This window comes from Phocoena phocoena, chromosome 12 (genome assembly GCF_963924675.1).
Source record: "Phocoena phocoena chromosome 12, mPhoPho1.1, whole genome shotgun sequence".
Lineage (NCBI taxonomy): Eukaryota > Metazoa > Chordata > Mammalia > Artiodactyla > Phocoenidae > Phocoena > Phocoena phocoena.
Genome location: NC_089230.1, coordinates 19,491,262 through 19,502,592, shown reverse-complemented (window position 1 = coordinate 19,502,592; position 11,331 = coordinate 19,491,262).

Genomic DNA, 11,331 nt, shown 5'->3' with positions numbered 1-11,331 from the left:
GGCCATTCACAAATAAATAAGACATAATATTCCAAAGCTTCAAATTTCCTGTCACCTGTTTTATTCAGGGGACATTTGCATTTCTATAGCTGCAAAAATAACCATGAAATATAATACTGTGCATAATAAGCAATGCTTCAAATCTCTTCCATCGCTGCCCATTGTAAGTTCTTTGTAAAAGCCACCAAGGCTAAAATATCGTGTCTTTAATAAATTTTTATTGACTTGTCAACTGAAATTATTATAAAAAGTAATTCTGAACAAACTTGTTATATTTTATTCCACATTATCATATTTATACAGTATTTATAGATACAAAGATATACATAATAGATATAGAAATTACAATCATAATAGCAAAGTCACTACTATGAAACCATATTCAACTTAAGAGCTTCCATGTTTTTGAGATTTATGCAAATGAATTCATGATGTGTGTAGTCCTGAACATTTTGCCATTCTCAGTGTTATGTCATATATTATTGTAGTTCATTCGTGTGTACTGCTGTTTAATATTCCATTGTGTGAATATTCAACCATTCATTTTCACTTTTAAGACACTGTGTTGTTTCTAGTTTTTTGCAATGTTAATAATGTTATAGATATACCTGCACATATATTTTGGTGCATATGTGCAAGAGTTTCTCTAGGACAGTGCTTAGAAATAAAATTTGTAAGGTATAGGGATTATGAATGTACGAATTTCCACAATACTTAGTATAGTTTTATTGGAGATAAATTTACACAGAAAATGAAATTCTCTTTTATTCCTAGTTTACTAATAGCCTTGCATGAATAGTTGTTAAATTGTATTAAGTGCTTTTTCTACAGTGAGTTAGCTATTGTCAAAATAATGCTGCATATCAAACCACCCCAAAACTCAGTGACTTAAAACAATACTTATACTCATTCATGTATCTGTGGGTAGGCTGTGGTCAAGCTGATCTAGATAAGGCCTAGGTATACTCGACTCGAAGCTACAGGTAGAGTCTGGTCTGCTCCCTGAACTACCAGGCTAACTGGTGAAGCTTCTTTGGGGACAATGACATAAAGAGCCAGGTTTGATGTCAAAGTTATATTGACCTCATAGACAGAACATGCAATCATAATGTGAAAATTTAAGGTAATATTCACCTACAACACTGTTGGGAACTAGTATTTTCTTTGTTGGAATATTTTATCTATTGACTCTATTTATTTATTGGTAATAGGACAATTTAGGCATTCTTCTTGAGTCAGTTCTGATTGATGAATTCTATTAGAGTTGGAATTTATCCATTTCATAAATTTTCAAAAATTTCAGCCTCCAGTTGCTCACAGTATTCAATTACTGTGTTTTAGGTGTCTGTATTTGTAGCTATATGTCCTTCTTTTTTTCTTTTCTTTTCTAATACTGAGCATGGGCCAGAGAAAATTTGCATTTTCTTGTACTGAAAGTTAAAAGTATTTATGTTCTGGGACAAACCTCACCCCTTAAATTTACGTATAATAATGAGGAATCTCAGTTATCAGCTTTCCTGCCTTGTAACTTTCAAAGATTTGGTCTCCCAATAGATGGTAGCACTAGTATAATCATTTGCCCTCAGAGCAACCTTGGCTGTCTGTGACTGCTTCTTGTTCATTCTTTATGTCCATTTGGTAGTGGTCAGGAATGCCCTCAAAGATTTCCTTAACTTCTTACTTTGAGGCCAGAAATAAATTAAAAGACTTATTTTATCCAGACAGAAGCTATTTTTTCATTTGTTTGTTGGTTTTTTAAGCTGGAGAATCTTTAGAAAATGTATTCTGTCATACTGCCAAGAAGAGAAGGTCCAAAATGATTTACTTCTGAATGTCACACTAATTCAAGGATAAAGCAGATTGCTGTTTCAGGAAGAGCATACCAGATAGCTGACTTTGATAGGCTTGCCAAACGCTAGGTCCCGCCCATCAGGGATATTCAATCAGTAACCTGATTGTTACAATTCACTGTAATTACCACCCTAGTAATGGATCCTCCAGCCACAGTCAAGCCTTCAGGTGACTGCAGCCAAAACCAAGATCTGAGGACAATGTCATGAGAAACCCCGAGCCGAAACTGCTCAGCCACACTACTCCAGAATTCATGACACACAGAACTATGAGATAATAATTGCTTGCTGCTGTTTTAAGCTGCCGAGTTTGAGGATGACTTATTATACAGCAATTATAACTGATACACAATATCTCTGTTAAAAAACTAAGATCCGTTATTTGTTCTGACAGAAAATGTGTGTATACGATCTCTAAATTAAAATCAGTCTGATGCTTTAGTTTCTTCATGGATAATATAATCAGATGATAAGCAACATATTTGGAAAAATAAATAATAAGACCAAACTATGGACATTCACTAAGACAATCAAACAAATTCACAGTAGCAAATCTCGTGCCTAACTCTCCCTGTGAAGACAGGCACTATATGAAACCGACAGACATGTTTCTCATCTTCTTTTTCTCTGGGGAATTATGAGCATCCAACTGACAGAGTTCCTGTGTTTTATGTGTTCACATTTACATTTTCTCATGGAAAACAGAGCAATACAGAATTTGCAAATAATAATTTCAGATTCACTGTGATTTCAAGTAGCACTATTAGCTGAGGTAATAATTAAAAATAATATCCTTTGTTAACAGAATATTATTCAGCAATTTTTCCAGCTTTAACTTTGAGGCTTAAAAGAAATAATGTTGGAAAAATATAGTAGTTTGTAATGAGGTTAAATAGGTCTTCTACAAATTGAATATAATGATCACTGTTAATGCTTGGAATATATGACAATTTTTGAAAATGGAGCTCTCTTTCTTTGCTTGATCTACTTTTCATTACAGTGTGCAGGAGACAATAAAGGCTGTGAAAAGGTACTATGTTTGATTCTGGTCCACAGTACCAATGAAGAGAGCCTCTTCTTATCTTTTTTTTAAATTTTATTTAAATAAAGTAATTGTTGCTAGTGTAAATCGAAAAAATTACTTCATATGATCTTTTCTTGGGCAAAATGAGAAACTCTGGCCCATTAGTAATCATATTACATGAAAACCTCACATGAACTTGGAAGAAAGGTTTTGCGCAGATAAACAGTGACATTCAGCTATTGAATGCAAAAATGTCCTCAAGCCAGATGACATAAAATACAAGAAGAACCCATTTTGCTCTATGAATCTCTTTCTTTTAGATCAGCTTTAATATCTAAAGTCAGCTTTCTTGTCTCCATTTGTCATCCATACTCTTTGTTTCATTGCATTGATTATTTATGGTTTAAATTATAGCTCTTCTTTCTTCTTTTTTCTATGACTTAAAGAGTAGCTTCAAGGGCAAGTATAAAACGTAATGTCTGAATGGGCTACTTGGCAATGCATAGACTGCTCTATAAGAAATAAAACTGTGGGTGTCATCTTGACACATGCTTTAGGATCTATCATTTTGTTAGCTAACATAATCGTCATCAGTTTATTTGCTATATGTTGTAGTACTGGCACAACAGTAAATGTCAATTAGAAGAGCAAATGGAAAAACAAAAGCTCATCAGATTTCTTTCTTTCCTTTTTTTTCAAATCAAAGTATTGTCACTTAGCATGAAGTAATCCCTTTTATTTAAACTTGCCTTCTAAAGTTGAAAGTAGCTTCTAAGATAACCCAGTTAAACCTGCTCTCTGGTGTTTGAACACTTGCTGTACCATGTAAGCCAAATGTCTAGCTATCCATGTTGGAATTCTTCCAGTGTCAGTCAGTCTCAACACATCTCAGTCTTTAGTCGGCTATAACTGGAAGAATGTTTCTACATCTTTCTTGAGCAAAGAAAGTTAATTTGGTTTGCTTCCCCCTTAAAACAAGGATGGAAAATTAAGTAAGATTTTTCTAGCCTCTTGTTTTTGAGGTTGGAATTTAAGTAGGCAAGAGAATCATCAATCCGCCATTTCCCTGAAGACTTGAAATACAACCGGTGGTATTATTTCATTCATTCTCTTACCCAAAAGTAATGACAAAAAGGACCTCACGCTGTTAAGGAAGTGAATCATCCAGGCATAATATTTGTTGCTATGTTTCAGGGTGACTTTGGATCAGAACGCCAGAGAAAAGTAAGCAATTCTGTATTAGCTGAGAACAAGTTGTAATGGTAAATAAGGGTGCCTGAGCACATAATGGTTTTGAAAATGCTAGCTTCTTAATAATTTCTTTGCTTTGAGCCTAATTTATCTTTCATGCCATTCTAACACCATGATCAAACCCCTCAACTCTACTTTGTTTTCAAGGTATCACTCACATCCAGTGATGACCTCTGCTCATTAGAGGCTTGCCTCGTGGAAACGATCTTAACGGCAATAGTTCTACTTGGGTTTCTAAAAGTCTGTCTGAGATGGATAAGGAGCATTAAGAAATTACAGTAACAGACATATATCTTTTTTAATTTTTATTTTGATTTTATTTTTTAACATCTTTATTGGAGTACAATTGCTTTACAATGATGTGTTATTTTCTGCTTTATAACAAAGTGAATCAGTTATACATGTACATATGTCCTCATATCTCTTCCCTCTTGCATCTCCCTCCCTCCCACCCTCCCTATCCCACCCCTCTAGGTGGTCACAAAGCACCAAGCTGATCTCCCTGTGCTATGCAGCTTCTTCCCACTAGCTATCTGTTTTACATTTGGTAGTGTATATATGTCCATGCCACTCTCACTTTGGCCCAGCTTACCCTTCCCATTCCCCGTATCCTCAAGTCCATTCTCTACGTCTCCGTCTTTATTCCTGTCCTGCCCCTAGGTTCTTCAGAACCATTTTTTTAAAAAAATTCCATATATATGTGTTAGCATACAGTATTTGTTTTTCTCTTTCTGACTTACTTCATTCTCTATGACAGACTCTAGGTGCACCTACCTCACTACAAATAACTCAATTTCGTTTCTTTTTATGGCTGAGTAGTATTCCATTGTATATATGTGCCACATCTTCTTTATCCATTCATCTGTCAGTGGACACTTAGGTTGCTTCCCTATGCTGGCTACTGTAAATAGTGCTGGAATGAACATTGTGGTACATGTCCCTTTTTGAATTATGGTTTTCTCAGGGTATATGCCTAGTAGTGGGATTGCTGGGTCATATGGTATTTCTATTTTTAGTTTTTTAAGACACCTCCATACTGTTCGCCATAGTGGCTGTATCAATTTACATTCCCACAAACAGTGCAAGAGGGTTCCCTTTTCTCCACACACTGTCCAGCATTTATTGTTTGAAGATTTTTTGATGATGGCCATTCTGACTGGTGTGAGGTGATATCTCATTGTAGTTTTGATTTCCATTTCTCTAAAGATGAGTGATGTTGAGCATCTTTTCATGTGTTTGTCACCTGTATGTCTTCTTTGGAGAAATGTCTATTTAGATCTTCCACCCACTTTTTGGATTGGGTTGTTTGTTTTTTTGATATTGAGTTGCATGAGCTGCTTGTATATTTTGGAGATTAATCCTTTGTCAGTTGCTTTGTTTGCAAATATTTTCTCCCATTCTGAGGGTTGTCTTTTTGGCTTGTTTATGGTTTCCTTTGCTGTGCAAAAGCTTTTAAGTTTCATTAGGTCTCATTTGTTAATTTCTGTTTTTATTTCCATTTCATTAAGAGGTGGGTCAAAAAGGATCTTGCTGTGATTTATATCATAGTGTATTCTGCCTATGTTTTCCTTTAAGAGTTTGATAGTGTCTGGCCTTACATTTAGGTCTTTAGTTCATTTTGAGTTTATTTTTGGGTATGGTGTTAAGGAGTGTTCTAATTTCATTCTTTGACATGTAGCTATCCAGTTTTCCCAGCACCACTTATTGAAGAGGATCTCTTTCTTCCATTGTATATCCTTGCCTCCTTTGTCAAAGATTAGTTGACCATAGTTGCATGGGTTTATCTCTGGGCTTTCTATCCTGTTCCATTGATCTATATTTCTGATTTTCTGCCAATATCATACTGTCTTGATTACTGTAGCTTTGTAGTATACTCTCAAGTCAGGAAGCCTGATTACTCCAGTTCCATGTTTCTTTCTGAAGATTGCTTTGGCTATTCGGGGTCTTTTGTGTTTCCATACAAACTAAAAGTTTTTGTTCTAGCTCTGTGAAAAATGCCATTGGTAGTTTGATAGGGATTGCAGTGAATCTGTAGCTTGCATTGTGTAGTATAGTCATTTGCACAATATTGATTCTTCCGTCCATGAACATGATATATCTCTCCATCTGTTTTTTTTGTTTTGTTTTGTTGTGGTACACGGGCCTCTCACTGTTGTGGCCTCTCCCATTGTGGAGCACAGTCTACGGACACTCAGATGCAGCGGCCATGGCTCACGGGCCCAGCTACTCTGTGGCATGTGGGATCTTCCTGGACTGGGGCATGAACCCACATCCCCTGCATTGGCAGGCAAACTCTTAACCACTGCACCACCAGGGAAGCCCCTCTACATCTGTTTTTATCGTCTTTCTTTCATCAGAGTCTTATAGTTTTCTGCATACAGATCTTTTGTCTCCTTAGGTAGGTTTATTCCTAAGTATTTTATTCTTTTTGTTGCAGTGGTAAATGGGAGTGTTTCCTTAATTTCTCTTTCAGATTTTTCATCATTAGTGTATAAGAATGCAATAGATTTCTGTGTATTAATTTTGTATCCTACTACTTTACCAAATTCATTGACTAGCTCTGGTAGTTTTCTGGTAGCATCTTTAGGATTCTCTATGTATAATATCATGTCATCTGCAAACAGTGACAGTTTTACTACTTCTGTTCTGATTTGGATTCCTTTTATTTCTTTTTCTTTTCTGATTGCTGTGGATAAAACTTCCAAAACCATGTTGAATAATAGTGGTGAGAGTGGGCAATCTTGTCTTATTCCTGATCTTAGAGGAAATGCTTTCAGTTTTTCACCATTGAGAATGATGTTGGTTGTGGGTTTGTCATATATGGCCTTTATTGTGTTGAGGTAGGTTCCCTCTATGCCTACTTTCTGTAGAATTCTTATCATAAATGGGTGTTGAATTTTGTTGAAAGATTTTTCTGCATCTATTGAGATGACCATATGGTTTTTCTCCTTCAATTTGTTAATATGGTTTATTTCATTGATTGATTTGCATGTACTGAAGAATCCTTGCATTCCTGGGATAAACCCCAGTTGATCAGGGAGTATGATCCTTTTAATGTGCTATTGGATTCTGTTTGCTAGTATTTTGTTAAGGATTTTTGCATCTATGTTCATCAGTGATATTGGTCTGCAGTTTTCTTTTTTGTGTGACATCTTTGTCTGGTTTTGGTATCAGGGTGACAGTGGCCTCATAGAATGAGTTTGGGAGTCTTCCTCCCTCTGCTATATTTTGGAAGAGTTTGAAAAAGAAAAGTGTTAACTCTTCTCTAAATGTTCAATAGAATTCGTCTGTGAAGCCATTTGGTCCTGGGCTTTTGTTTGTTGGAAGATTTTTAACCACAGTCTCAATTTCAGTGCTTGTGATTGGTCTGTTTATATTTTCTATTTCTTCCTGGTTCATTCTCAGCAGGTTATGCTTTTCTAAGAATTTGTCCACTTCTTCCAGGTTGTCCATTTTATTGGCACATAGTTGCTTGTAGTAATCTCTCATGATCCTTTGTATATCTGCTCAGTTGTTACTTCTCCTTTTTCATTTCTAATTCTATTGATTTGAGTCTTCTCCCTTTTCTTCTTTATGAGTCTGGCTATGGTTTACCAATTTTGTTTAACTTCTCAAAGAACCAGCTTTTATTTTTATTGATCTTTGCTATTGTTTCCTTCATTTCTTTTTAATTTATTTCTGATCTGACCTTTGTGATTTCTTTCCTTCTGCTAACTTTGGGGTCTTTTTGTTCTTCTTTCTCTAATCGCTTTAGGTGTAAAGTTAGGTTGTTTATTTGACATGTTTCTTGTTTCTTGAGGTAGGATTGTATTGCTATAAACTTCCTTCCTAGAACTGCTTTTGCTGCATCCCATAATTTTTGGGCCATCATATTTTCATTGTTATTTGTTTCTAGGTATTTTTGATTTCCTCTTTGATTTTTTTCAGTGATCTCTTGGTTATTTAGTAGTGTATTGTTTAGCCTCCATGTGTTTGTATTTTTTACAGATGTTTTCCTGTAATTGGTATCTAGTCTCATAGCGTTGTGGTCGGAAAAGATACTTGATACAATTTCAATTTTCTTAAGTTTACCAAGGCTTGCTTTATGACCCAAGATATGATCTGTCCTGGAGAATGTTCCATGAGTACTTGAGAAGAAAGTGTATTCTGCTGTTTTTGGATGGAATGTCCTATAAATATCCATTAAGTCCCCCTTGTTTAATGTGTTATTTAAAGCTTGTGTTTCCTTATATTTTCATTTTTGTTGATGTGTCCATTGGTGAAAGTGGGGTGTTAAAGTCCCCTATTATGATTGTGTTACTGTCGATTTCCCCTTTTATGGCTGTTAGCATTTGGCTTATATATTGAGGTGCTCCTATGTTGGGTGCATAAATATTTACAATTGTTATATCTTCTTCTTGCATTGATCCCTTGATCATTATGTAGTGTCCTTGTTTGCCTCTTGTAATAGTCTTTATTTTAAAGAACACTTTGTCTGATATGAGTATTGCTACTCCAGCTTTCTTTGATTTCCATTTGCATGGAATATCTTTTTCCATCCCCTCACTTTCAGTCTGTATGTGTCCCTAGGGCTGAAGTGGGTCTCTTGTAGACAGCATATATATGGGTCTTGTTTTTGTATCCATTCAGCCAGTCTATGCCTTTTGGTTGGAGCATTTAATCCATTTATGTTTAAGGTAATTATCAATATGTATGTTCCTATTCCCATTTTCTTAATTGTTTGGGTTTTGTTATGGTAGGTCTTTTCTTTCTCTTGTGTTTTCTGCCTAGAGAAGTTCTTTTAGCATTTGTTGTAATGCTGGTTTGGTGGTGCTGAACTCTCTTAACTTTTGCTTGTCTGTGAAGGTTTTAATTTCTCCATCAAATCTGAATGAGATCCTTGCTGGGTGGAGTAATCTTTGTTGTAGTTTTTTCCCTTTCATCACTTTCAATATGTCCTGCCACACCTTTCTGGCTTGCAGAGTTTCTGCTGAAAGATCAGCTGTTAACCTTATGGGGATTCCCTTGTATGCTATTTGTTGCTTTTCCCTTGCTGCTTTTAATATATTTTCTTTGTATTTAATTATTGATAGTTTGATTAATATGTGTCTTGGCCTCCTTGGATTTATCCTGTACGGGACTCTCTGTGCTTTCTGGACTTGATTGACTATTTCCTTTCCCACGTTAGGGAATTTTCAACTATAATCTCTTCAAATATTTTCTCAGTCCCTTTCTTTTTCTCTTCTTCTTCTGGGACCCCTGTTATTCGAATGTTGGTGCATTTAATATTGTCCCAGAGGTCTCTGAGACTGTCCTCAATTCTTTTCATTCTTTTTTCTTTATTCTGCTCTGTGGCAGTTATTTCCAGTATTTTATCTTCCAGGACACTTATCTGTTCTTCTGCCTCAGTTAGTCTGCTATTAATTCCTTCTAGAGAATTTTTAATTTCATTTATTGTGTTGCTCATCATTGTTTGTTTGCTCTTTAGTTCTTCTAGGTCCTTGTTAAATGTTTCTTTTATTTTCTCCATTCTATTTCCAAGATTTTGGATCATCTTTACTATCATTACTCTGAATTCTTTGTCAGGTACACTGCCTATTTCCTCTTCATTTGTTTTCTGGTGGGTTTTTACCTTGGTCCTTCATCTGCTGTATATTTCTCTGTCTTCTCATTTTGTTTAACTTACTGTGTTTGGGGTCTCCTTTTTGCGGGCTGCAGGTTTGTACTTCTGATTGTTTTTGTTGTTTGACCTCAGTGGGTGAGGTTGATTCAGTGCCTTATGTAGGCTTCCTGGTGGAGGGGACTGGTGTTTGTGTTCTGGTGGGTGAAGCTGGATCTTGTCTATTCTGGTGGGCAGGACCACATCTGGCGGTGTGTTTTGGGGTGTCTGTGAACTTAGTATGACTTTAGGCAGCCTCTCTGCTAATGGGTGGCGTTGTGTTCCTATCTTGCTAGTTGTTTGGCACGGGATGTCCAGCACTGGAGCTTGCTGGCCATTGGATGGAGCTGGGTCTTAGTGTTGAGACAGAGACCTCTGGGAGAGCTCTCACCAATTGATATTATGTGGGGCCGGGAGGCCTCTGGTGGTCCAATGTCCTGGACTCGGCTCTCCCACCTCAGAGGCTCAGGTTGACAGCCGGCCAGAGCACCAAGACTCTGCCAGCCACACGGTTGAGAAGAAAAGGAAGAGAAAAAAGAAAAAGAAAAAAAAAATGAACAGTTAGAACCCCAAACTAAATGGTAAAAGCAAAACTAAACAGACAAAATCACACTGAGAAACATACACATACACAGTCATAAAAAGAAGACAAACAACAACAAAAAACAAAAGAAACAAAAAACAGTCAGAACCCTCGAACAAATGGTAAAAGCAGACCTAAACAGACAAAATCACAGAAAGAAACATATACATACACACTCATAAAAAGAGAAAAAAGGGAAATAAGTAAAGAAAGAAAGAAGAGAGCAACCAAACCAATTAACAAATCCACCAATGATAACAAGCACCAAAAACTAAACTAAGATAAACATAAAAACCAGAAACAAATCAGATGCAGAAAGCAACCTCCAAGTCTACAGTTGCTCCCAAAGTCCACTGTCTCAATTTTGGGAACATTCGTTGTCTACCCAGGTATTCCACAGATGCAGGGTTTATCAAGTTGATTGGGGAATTTATCCACTGCTCCTGAGTCTGCACAGAGAGATTTCCCTTTCTCTTCTCCGCACAGCTCCGAGTGTTCAGCTTTGGTTTGGGCCCCGCCTCTGCACATAGGCCACCCTCAGGCTTCTGTTCCCCACCCAGACAGGAGGGGGTTAAAGCAGTGGCTGATTAGGGCTCTCTTCCTAACTCAGGCCAGGGAGAGAGAGGGGTATGGTAGTCATAATTGGAATGCAGGGCGAGCCTGTGGCGGCAGAGGCAGGAGTGACATTGCAACAGACTAGGTGCACCGTGTGTTCTCCTGGGGAAGTTCTCTCTGGATCTCAGGACCCTGGCAGTGGTGTGTTGCACAGGCTCCTGGGTGGTGTGGTTAGTGAGCTGTGCTTGCACACAGGATCCTTGGTGGCTGCAGCAGCAGCATTAGCGTTTTATGCCCATCTCTGGGGTCCAAGCTGATAGCCATGGCTCACGCCTGTCTCTGGAGCTCACTTAAGTGGTGCTCTGACTTCTGTGGGCAGATGGGAAAGGAATCTCTTCTCCCCATGCACCCCAAGACAATGGTCTCTTGC